Source organism: Tupaia chinensis, unplaced genomic scaffold, assembly GCF_000334495.1.
Source record: "Tupaia chinensis unplaced genomic scaffold, TupChi_1.0 Scaffold000001_1, whole genome shotgun sequence".
Lineage (NCBI taxonomy): Eukaryota > Metazoa > Chordata > Mammalia > Scandentia > Tupaiidae > Tupaia > Tupaia belangeri.
In genome coordinates, this window is record NW_006159427.1 from 517,323 (window position 1) to 529,296 (window position 11,974).

Here is an 11,974-nt window from a genome sequence, read left to right on the forward strand (position 1 = left end):
GGGGGGGGAAGGTGGGACATAGCAGAGGGTGGGGGATGGGGAATCAGGGATGGCAAGACAAAGGGCAAGGTATACAGGACGTAAGAATTGGAAAATTATTTGCTGAGAACATATATGTGGATGTACTTGATTGAGACAATGCACAGTGTATTTTGGATGGAAAATTCATTTGTGTGTTGTGATGGTGTAAAGTGAATTAATAAATTAAAAAAAAATTAAAAACAAATATATAAAAGCTAAATACTAATTTTCTTCTTTGCCTTGTCCTGAACAATGAATGAACAAAAGCCCCTGAACAGAATTTCATCTGCTTTGCCGCTAATCCAAAAACCAACTCCCAAATCCACAAACTATCAAAATAATATTTAAAAAATCTCATCATGAAAGCTTGGATGTTGACCCAATTTCCCCCATTTGGTCTCACAGGAAGAGACTTGACCTCCTAGGCAATGTACGTAGTTAGAAACCATAAGCAGGTTCTGGTCCTACCCACCTGTGAGGGACCGGGCAGCCAAGGGGAGAGACCAGAAGCATGTTCATTTCACTCCGTCCACTTGTCACATTCTCGGCACCAAATTCTTCTGCCAGTTTGGCTGAACCCAGGGGAAGCACCATGGTCCTTAGAAATGCATTGGAAATACTCTGCAGTGTATTGACGCTCCAGATCTCCACACGTAACACGACTTTAGAGCTGGTACAAGAACTCTGACGTTTGTGAAGATTTTTTTTTTTCATGAGAATACCTTTTTTCAATTTCCATGTGAATTTTGTCATATAAGATTTAAAGCAATTCATTCGCCAATTTAGAAGTAATTCCTTCTGATAAGCTAGCCACCCTCCTAGCGGAAGTATCAAATGAGCAATGTAAGGAACATGTATGAAATTTGTCAATGAAATTAAATGCAAACCAAGGACTTCCTGGGGTCATGTTTCTCTTATAAAGCAAATAATGAATAATTAGATTGTAGTCGTTCATATCATTGTAAAAAGGGTGAATTCATAAAACAACATTAAATATCAATATCGATAACGTACTTGTATGTTGGTACCTAAGCATTTCTTCCATTAGGTTTTTGGTTGGCAACTTTTCCATGGATATGATCAAAGAGAAACTTTACCTGGAGTTAGAACCCTTCTCCCACACTGCAGTCCCTCCTCCATTCTCCTCTCTGAATTTTGGCCACACACGCACAAGCACCTGGAGTGTCTTGCAAGCCACTGGTCTGGACTCCAATTGTGCAATCGGTCATGTGAAATTCAGCCACCTTCACCACCATGTCACCCGCCAGCCCATTCTGTATCTTCCTAAACCTTGGAAGAGAGAATCTACTGGTGAATGGTGTTGGTATGGCAAGAATATCGCTTGTCACTTCAGAAAGAGGTCATAGCGCTGGAGGCTAATTTTTACAACCTGTGTCTTCTGCAGAGAAATCACATTGGGCTTGGACATACAGGCAAATAGAGCCCACCTGATGGGAATTGGGGACCGTTGCCAAGCTCTCTGCTGCTAGAAGTGTCATTCCTACCAGTTCCCCATGGAATTGGCAGGCTTTCCATTTTGTCTGACACAGCTTTGTGTTCAACGAAAAAGAGCGGTGAATGGTGAACGCTGCAGGTGAGCCTTAAATTATGAATCTGAGTCAGGAGGGAGGTTTGAACTACATGTTTCAGAGTAAAGATTTCTCAAGGAAAGCAAGTTGAGTGCAAAGAGGCGGTGGCCTGAGAAATGCCCGAGTTGGAGCAGTGAGAGGAAGAAGAGTGTGTGAAGGAAATGCACGAAGCTGGGCAGAGAGGGAGAGTGTGGAGGGGAGACAGCCCCTGCAGAACCCAGGGGAGGAGAGAGCCTGTGGCTTCCAGGTGAGAAGTCCCAAGTGCAGGGTGGGCTGAGTGGGGAGAGGGAGGAGGGGGAAGTGGAGTGTGCAGGGGAGCTTAGGACCAACCCAAGCACTCTGCCTATGTTCGTAGGTCTGGATCTGAGTCACCTCCACAAGGAACACCTCCTTCCTTCCCAGAGGCCAGAGCCAGGAGGGTCTGGTCCGCGTGCACCGGGGAAGGTCTACGTCAGCTGCAGCCTCGGAGAACCCTGCTCCGGAGATCGGACAGATAGTGCGTTGTGTGTGAGATTAACACAGGAAATGGCTTGGACAGCAGAGCAACGTTTAGAACCAGAGAAACAAGTAGTCAGAGAAGCAGCAGGGAGGACAGTCTGTCCCGGAGCTGGGGCACAGGGTTCTGGAGGCCGGGTTCTGACGGTAACAGGCGCCGCCCGGGACAATGCAGCTACTATGACTGCCCGCACCACCGTGGCGGAGCTCCAAGCACAGACACAGGCTTTTCATCCTGGGAGGGCTCTGCTAGGGAGAAAAGTCTGGTACGCAGAGAGAGGAAGGAGTCTAAATGCAAGTCAGTTAGCGAACGGAAGAGAAAACAAGAGGTTCAAACTAAAAACCAAAATATTTGCTTAATTTCAAATTCCCCAGTAAATGGGATAATACTAGATAACAGGAGGGAACTCTGAAATGAAACCGTCCCACGAGGAGGATATTTGGATGTGTTGTTATTTATTTATTTATTTATTGGAGAGTTTTTTTTTTTTTTTTCTGTAGGGCGCATGCGCTCACCAGACAGACAGAGAGAAAGAGACAGAGAGACAGAAAGTGAGAAATCACCCTCCGGGGGGGGGGGATGGCCACACCAAAATCCCTTTGCCTCTGTTCTCCTCTCGGGATCTTGGGCACACATGCGTACGTGCCCGGCATGAGTGTTAAGCCACCGGGTCCGGGACACGAACCACAGTCGACTACATGGGAGTCCAGCGACATAGCCATTACGCTAACTGCTGGTCCCGGATGTGTTGTTATTTAAGAAGAAGATGTGGTATGGCAAAGACCTACTGCATCCTACCTGCATCCTACTCCTTTGGGAGTATGGTCAAAGAGTTGTTTGTTTTTTTTTTTTTTTCGGAGAGAGATTTTTGCTATAGTGCACATGTGCTCGTTGGAGAGACAGAGAACAAGAAATCACCCCCCAGGAGGGATAACCACACTTCAATCCCTTCTCCTCTATTATCCTCTCAGGATCTTGGGCATGCACACACATGCATCCGGTGTGAGTTTTAAGCCACTGGGTCTAGGACCTTGGTTGACTACATGGGAGTCCAGCAACGTAACCATTGTAGCATCTGCGGGTCCTCGAAGAGTTTACTTTAGAGAAAGCTATCCTCTCCTATGAATTAAGCTGTTAGTTAGAATATCAATCAACCAATATTTATGTAGAGATACATAAAGAATACTGGTCATTCATTTACTCATTGACTCCTCTCACAAATACTTAGAGATGACCTGTTTTGCTATTGGCATGGCACCGACCACTCAGTAGTGAGCTGGGTCTGGCATGGTCCCTGTGCTCACGCAGCAGCTCATCCCTGCTCCCCCAATTGGGGAAGAAGAATATTAGCCAAATGATCATAAAACTGAAAACTTAGGGGCCAGCAGATGGGAGGTGTGGTGGTTAAGGGTACTAGACTCCCACGTGGCCGACTGTAGTTCAAGTCCCCGACCTGGTGACTTGCTTCCTCACTTTCCTCTCCCCTCTCTCTCTCTCTCACTCTATCCTCTGGTCAAATTAAAATAAATAAATACATAAATAAAGTAAAATAAAATAATTCTTTAAAAGCCCCTGAAAACTTATATTTTATAGTAGGGAAATTTGACTCAGATACAGTTCTGGGGAAGTCTTTTCTAAGAAACTGACAATTTCAAACAGTAGGAGTTGAATCACAGGAGCAAAGGCCCTGTGGCCTGAAGGAGCATGACCCGAAAGGCTGGCATGGGCCTCTGTCTGAAGCAGCAGCAGAATAAGAAGCTTTATCTTTACTCTCAGAGCAATGGAAATTGTTACAGGACTGCGAAGCAGAAGAGATGCATTCTTTAGTTTCTGTTTACATTTTGAAGAGAGATTTTTGCTATAGGGCGTGTGCTCACCAGAGACACAGAGAGAGACAGAGAAAATGAGAAACCAGCCCCTAGAGGGTATGGCCAAGCTGCAATCCCTTCTCCTCCATTCTCCTTTCAGGATTTTGGCATGCATGCACACGTGCCTGGCATGAGTTTCAAGCCGCCAGGTCCAGGGCTCGAACCATGGTCTGCCTGTGGAAGTCTGGCCCCTTAATCACTATGTAGATCTGTATCCTTCAAATGATGTCCCTGAAAGATCACTCTGGCTTCAGAGTGGAGGAGACAGGTTATTGGAAGAGCTCAGCGGGGCTATTGTGGGGAGAGGCTGCCAAAGTCACATACGTGGGCTGATGGTGACGTGGGTTGGCTAGAGAATGGCTTGGACAGACATTTGGGAAATAATTGTCCACCAGACCAGGTGTTCGAATCAATACGTGAGTGAGGAGAACGGGATCTGGCTACATCCCAGAAAAGATGGTAGTGTCTTTGGCTGACATAAGCGAAGGAGACAAGGACCACAAGCTGGTGGATGGGAAGATGCAGAGTTTTGTTTGGAACTGCCCACATGCCTCTTGGAGATGACATCCGCTTGGAGATGACAAGCTGGCAGGTGGACAAGTGGGTCTGAAGAGATGATGGGATGTCTGGTCTAGACAGCACATTTATGAGTCATCGGTGACGTTCCTAGCTGCTAAAAATGCCTAGCAAGAGCAAGAGTGGAAAAGAGAGAGAGCGGGCACAGCACTGCGTGGTGAATATTTAATGTCTAGCTTGATGCACAGGAAAAGCGGTAGCCAGGGAAGGGAGGGCAGGACCAGAAGAGTCGCGCATCACCTGAGCCCAGAAGGGACAGTGTCTAAAGCAACGTGGGTGTGATGGATGGCGTTGAGTTCTGCTGCGTGGTTGAGTGAGATGAGGGCTCTGAAGAGGCCACTGAATCTAGGAACACAAAGGTCATGGTGACCTGGGCAAAATTGGCTTTAATGGAGAACTGGGTGGACGCAGGAAGGAGGAGTCGGGGAATGTGCGTGACGTGGAATAGGGTGAAGAGAGAGAGGACAGGAAATGCAGGTGCTGTGATTGTGATGGGACAGAGCCGAGAGGAGGCTGATGGGCATAAGCGGCTGAGTATGCACAAGGCCCTTGGGCATGAATGGAGGGGGTGAATGGAGGGAAAGACGCTACTTGAACCAGGGAGAAGCATTACTGAGGAGGCTAAGGGTCCCGAGGAAAGGCCAGGGGAAGGAACTGCGCCCAGGTAGAGGACAGGGATGAATGTGAGTATCCAGACAATCAAAGCGTCCTCATGTTGCAGCTTCTGTTTTCTTTGTGTTGTGGCAGGCACGGATAGTGCTGAGATTGAGGCGAGAGGGCTGTGTGCGTGTGTGTGTGTGTGTGTGCGCACACGTGTACGTGTGGTGTGCGGACAGCATCTTCCGAGGAGGGGAAAGATTTGCAGTTATTTTGTGGAATCAAGGAGAGTGAATTATTCAGAGCAATGCGGCAAGAGGATCTATCTGAGATCTAGTCTGCTCTAGACCGTGCCTTTCTTCAGAAAGGGTGGGTTGCTGGGGCTAGAATGTAGATGCATGGGGTTCATCGGGGTGAGATTTTGCCAGAAGAGGAAAACAAAGATTGAAGGGCAAGAGAACGTAGAGTATTGGCAAAAGGGGTATAAAATCGCTGAGCCCTGGGCTCCTCTCGAATCAAGGACAGAACCAGCTCACTGCACAGCGAGGCTGAGATGGAGAAGGAGCCCGAAGCCCTGAGTGGGCTATGGAATTGTCTCAGTGGGAGAGGCTGAGCCAGCCTGGACAGGGGGACAAGGAAGTCGTGCTCCGGGACGTTGGCTTCAGCACCTCTGAGGGTGGGGGAGTGGTGGGGACAGCAGTGTCATTGTGAGCACTGGAAATGACTTAGTCGAGCAGCAGTAGCTATCACAGATGACAACTGAAGGAGTCAGAGGCCATTTATGGATGAATTGTCCCCTGTACAGTAACGTTACTGGGATGATGGCAGGACTTGGAGGCAAAATGCTAAGACATTGATGATGTCAGGGACAGCAGTGACCAGGAATCAGATAAAGACAATGACAAGATGGAGTGGTAGAGCTGAAAACCATGAAGCTCAAAACAGTGGGATAATTTTTGCAGGAAGAGACCATCACAGTGGACGGAGCAGACACAAAGCAGACGGAGATGGGCAGCCCCACCTCCTCATACTAAGGCGCACATGGTGGGTGGCAAGGACAGAAGGAAGAAGAGTCCTCTGGGAAGAGTCAGGTTGAGGCTGAGGCTGAGGCCAGATGAATGAAGGAAGCTCAGGAAGAACCGAGGAGGTGGGAGAGTTTCTCTGATGGCTAAGGGGTGGGGCTGGGAAGGCCAGAGAGGTATCGTGATAAACACAGGAGAGAGAAATTACAAACTGTAACCAGGAAAAAATACATGCCTTCCAAAAGCATACTGGAACAGAGAAAAAAAAGAAAGAGATTGCAGCATGGCCATCCGCCTTGGAGGCTGATTTCTCGCGTTCTGTCTCTCTGTCTCTCTCTATCTTTCTGACAAGAAAGACACACATGCCCTCTAGCAAAAACCTCTCAAAAAAAAAAATAAATAAACCCCCAGCCATTAATCTCTCCCAATCAAACCAAGAAGAGCAAGACTCCAAGTGGATCTCTGACCTTCAAGCAAAGTGGACTTTCAATTTAGAGATAAATTTGTCCATCTTGGGTTTAAACCCAATCTTAGACAATTTTCTTAACATTTAACTCCAAATATTCATACTGCTGCTAAAGAAGTTTGCACACTAGTGATAAATGGACACAGGCAAATAAAAGTAAACACATAAAAGCTTGTCAATTAAAGACACCAATTTCATCACCATTAGGCTTTCTCTCCTTCAGACTGAACAATCTGAATCCCTTACTTTTCTGCAGGGGTCTTCTTTTCCAAACTGGGTTGAATTTGGGAAGAGGATGCTTTGCATGTTCTCAGTGTCCCTCTGGGACTCGGTGGCTATGGTGCTCCCAGCCAAGTTTGACTAATACCAAGAATAACGGAGGGTGGCCTCGCTGTTTCTCCTTGTTTTATGCCCAAACACTGCAGTGTTTGAAAGTCTGGTTGCTAGGACTGACTCCAGCTTATCTATTTTCATTGCTGGCTCCTTTTTAGACGTACTTGCCTAGAACCAGACACTTACCTGCTATTTGGATGGGTTCATGTCCCTCTCCAGAGATCTACCCTGCATTTATCTTCAGTGATCTTGAAAAAGCATTCTGACCACATCTCGAATTCAGTGGGTTATTTTAAATCCTGTTCTTCACCAGCAGACTGAGGCTGGTCTTCCCACCCCTCGGGTGAAGCAGTGACTAACGGGCTCCAAGGTCCCTTCTTGCTGATGCTGCGTTTGAGGACGTGTTTGAATTAGTGTCTGCTACTCCTGGGGTTGCTTCTCTGTGCCGGGGGCACTTTCTGTGGAGTTTGGCCCTGACCACTTTTCTTCTGGCCGCTATCAGCGTTAAGAGAACTAATTCCCTAATCTTTATGACCTTAGGTCAAACTTTTACAATTTTATTGTCCAAGAGGGCTATTTTTTTCTTTGTTTCTTTTTCTTGCTTGCTTTCTTTCTCTTTTTCTTTCTTTCTTTTACTTACTTTCTTCTTTATTCCTTTCTTCCTTCCTTCTTTCTTTCTTTTCTCTTTATTCCTTTCTTTTACTTTTTCTTCTTCTTCTTTTTTAATTTTTTTGGATTGCTGTAGGACACATGTGCTTGCTGGAGAGAGACAAAGAGAGAGAGAGAGAAAGGAAATGAGAAAGCCCCTCTGGGGGGATGGCCACACCAATATCCCTTCTCCTCCATTCTCCTCAGGATTCTGGGCATGCATGCACATGTTCCCTGCATGTTTTTCAAGCTGCCAGGTCTGGGACCTTGTCGTTGGTGGTATGGGATCCAGCCACCTGAACCTTCACACCACCTGCTGGCCAGAATGGAGCTATTTCTAAGTTAACCTGCACAGACAAGAACTTAGTCTTTTAGATCCAAATTGAGTATCCTGATTATTATTATTTTTTAAATTCTTAAGTATGACAGGTCTTCAGAAAGTTCATGAAAGATGTGTATTATGATAAAACTGCATGGATTTTGAAATTGTCTTGCACCAAAAGAAATTTCCACTTTAATTCCATTTTCCCACAACTATTTTGAAGTCCCTATGTATATATTGTATATCTCAGGATCTATTTTGCCCTCCAGGAGCACATGTACCTGTGGGATGTCTGTTTCAAATTTCTTTCTCTCTTTTTTTCTTCTTCTTCTTCTTTTTTCTTTAAAAGAGATTTTTGCTATAGGGTATGTGTGCTCACCAGAGAGACATAAAGTGAGAAATTACCCACCAAGCAATTGGCCACACTACAATCCCTTCTCCTCCATTCTCCTTTTAGGATTTTGGGCACACACACACACATAGGCCTGGGATGAGTGTCAAGCTGTCGGGTCTGGGACTTGAACCATGGTCAGTCACATGAGAGTCCAGGGCTTTAACCATTATGCTACCTGTTGGCCCCCGGTTCAGATTTTCTAACTCAGTCATGGCATAGAGCAAGGACGTCACTGAGCAGTGACTGTGAAGAGTCAGAGAATGCTAGAAAGAAGTTCAAAAAAAAAGATCCTTGCTCAAACCAGCGCTCGTCTCAGCCTGTCCAGGTTCCAGTGGGTTGTACTTGGTCTCTCTACCTTCCCTCTCATTCCCATGATTCCTTTGTAAATGTTGTTTGAAACACTTGCATCTAGGGACCAGCAGATGGTGTAATGGCTACATCGCTGGACTCCCAAACAGCCAACTGCAGTTAGAGTCCTGGACCAGGTGGCTTAAAACCAGGTGTGTGTGTGTGTGTGTGTGTGTGTGTGTGTATGTGTGTATGTGCCCAAGATCCCAAGAGGAGAATGGAGAAAGGTTTATGGTGTGGCCATCCCTCCTGGAGGGTGATTTCTCACTTTTTGTCTCTGTCTCTCTGGTAAGTGCATAAGCCCTATAGCAAAAATCTCTTTAAAAAGGAAACACTTACATCTAAATATTCTTCTCCCTATGAAACTACAGGCCCACCGAGGAAAGAGATGTTGAGTAATTTAGCTCTATTTTACTCCCAGTATCTTACATAATATTGTACAGTAGTGCTGAATACATAAATATTCATTGACCAGTTGAAGAATTTTGCAAGGTCACAGATAGTTTAGGAGAGGTCAATCGAGTTGGATTTTTATTTTGACAAAGGCATTTAATTTTCATTAAATTCTTTCTAATTCAAAATGTTAATTATGAATTGAAAAATAACCTATTGGATCATTGGAAAAATCATGACACATTTTTGCATAGAAAAAAAGAAAAATATGTCATGACTTTTCTGATGACCCATTATTAGAAATCTAGAAACAAAGATATTTTGGTATAAAAGAGAAACCTTTGTGAATTTTCTTTAAAAGTTTTCACAGGCCAGCTGGTGGCATGATAGTCAAGGTGATTGGATTTCACTTGGCCAACTGTAGAGTTTGAGTCCCAGACTTGGTGACTTGAAGAAATGCCAGGCACATGTGTGTGCTTGCCCAAAGTCCTAGGAAGAGAATGGGGGAGGGGATTGTGGCATGGCCATTCGGGGGTAACTTCTCACTTTCTATTTCTCTCTGGCAAGTACACACACCCTATAGCAAACTAAAAAATACAAAATAAAATAATAAAAAGCACTAGAGGCCAGCAGGTGGCATGATGGTTAAGGCATTGGACTCCCACATGGCAAGCCATAGTTCATGTCCTGGACCCAGCTCCTTGAAAATCATTCTGTGCACATGTGTGTGTGAAAATCATTCTGGGCATGTTTTCTCATCCCAAGAGGAGAATGAAGGAGGAAGGATTGTAGCATGGCCACACCCCTGGGGGGGTGATTTCTCACTTTCCCTAGCTCTGTCTCTCTGGGGAGTACACACACCCTATGACAAAAACCTAAAAAAAAAAATCAAAATAAAAAAATTTCGAAGCACTCACCAGTGTTCATGGATGAATGTATGAGTACGTCATATGTCTACTTACCTCTCTCAAATATGGACAGAATGATTGCAGATGTCAGCAGGCAGCTCCTGTAGCTCCCTAGAATAGCAAATCATCAGGAGCAATATACCTACGTCCTATCAGACAGTTCCAAATGCTCTGATTATGAGCAGTAAAGTCACACGCAAGAAACTATCTCTGGAGTGAGCACACATTACTAAATGAGCAAGACAGTGTGGGCAAAACGAGATGGAATTAAACATGGAAATTTGACACTTGAATCTACTGTCACCACACCTGCAACATTTACTAGACCAGGTGAAGAAAGCTATTGTTTGTAGGGACCAGCAATTAGCGTAATGGCTATGTCGTTGGACTCCCATGTAGTCTACTGCGGTTTGAGTCCCGGACCCGGTGGCTTAAACTCATGCCGGGTGTGTGTGCGTGTGTGCCCAAGATCCTGAGAGGAGAAAGGAGGAGAAAGGATTGCAGCGTGGCCATCCCCCCGGGGGGTGATTTCTCGCTTCCTGTCTCTATGTCTCTCTTTCTGGTGATTGCACGCGCCCTATAGCCAAAACCTCTCGCACGCGCCCTACAGTGAAAATCTCTCCAAAAAAAGAAAAAAAAAAAAAAAAAAAAAGAAAGCAATTGTTTGTGATGAAGACTATTTCAGGGATGAGTGATTCCTCTGAATGGAAAGCCCTTTGGGTGTCGGGCAGTCTAGTGTTCTGTGCCCAGGGGACGGAGCAGCATCGCAGGACTATTTGTGTTTATAGCTTGGCATTTTCTCTCCAGCATTTATAAACCATCTACAATGTAAAATGAATCTTTGACCTTTTGATGAGAAAAAAATGGCAACATATACAAAATAGTCGTCTGCTCAATTACCTATCTTATTATAACGTACTATGTCAATGAAAGGATGGCTTTGCCCTTGATGTTTTGCGTGCCGTGTGGAATGCAGAATAGAGGGAGAAGAAATCAAGAGAGTGCGAGCCATGGCCTCCAGCAGCGCCTCTTGTAGGAGCTGTGCTCTCCCTCCACACATGAGCTTCCGGGGATCCACTTCTGAGTTGCTCCTCCCAGCCCTGGGGGGAAAGCAATAGCTGAGCTCATCATCCAGGAGGGTCAGAAATTTCTGACCCCACAGGTGTTGGGAGAAATTAAGAAACTGTGTGCTCAGTGAATTGCAAAACACCTGTACCCCAGGAAGGAGTAGATTAGCCTAAAGAACATCAATATTCACAAATCCTAATCCTTTCCAAACTCTAGATAAAGCACTTTTTACTGGCTTTTTAGTCTACATTAGGCATTATCCTCAATGTTTTAGATATACTATCTCATTTAATCCAAGCCATCATCTTTTGAGGGACCTCATTCCTATTCCATGGACAAAGAAAAGCATGATTAAATGACTTGCATAAAATTGCACAGCTAGAAAGTGGTGGTGCTAGCATTGCAGGCCAGAGCTACCTGATTTCCACAGCCAGGCTCAGGGCCATCTCAGAGGAGAGGAGGCCCACACCATGGTTCCTGGGCATTGGAGTAGAGACTTGAGCCCAAGTTGCTTGGCAGAAAACTTGGGATATTGCCCATTTCTAACCAGTCCCTTCTATTTTTTCCCGAGATGTACTTGGAGGAAGAATTGTACTGCAAGATGATCTGCAGAGGAATGAGATCTGGAAGAAAAAAGAAATTGGGAAATTTTGCAAATAAAAATACCCCTCTTAGAGATTCACCAAATTACATATTGTAGCAACTTAAAGGCTCAGAGAAGTCTTGCATTAAAGAAACACTATCGGGCCAGCCCCATGGCATGGTGGTTAAAGGAGCCAGATCCTACATGACTAATTACGTGGTTTGAATCACAGCCCTGAAAGGTTATAAAAACATGCCAGACATGTGCAGGTTTCCAAAATGCCAACAAAATGGATAAATGGAGGTGAAGGGATCGCCCCATTGTGAGGGAGTTTTCTCTCTC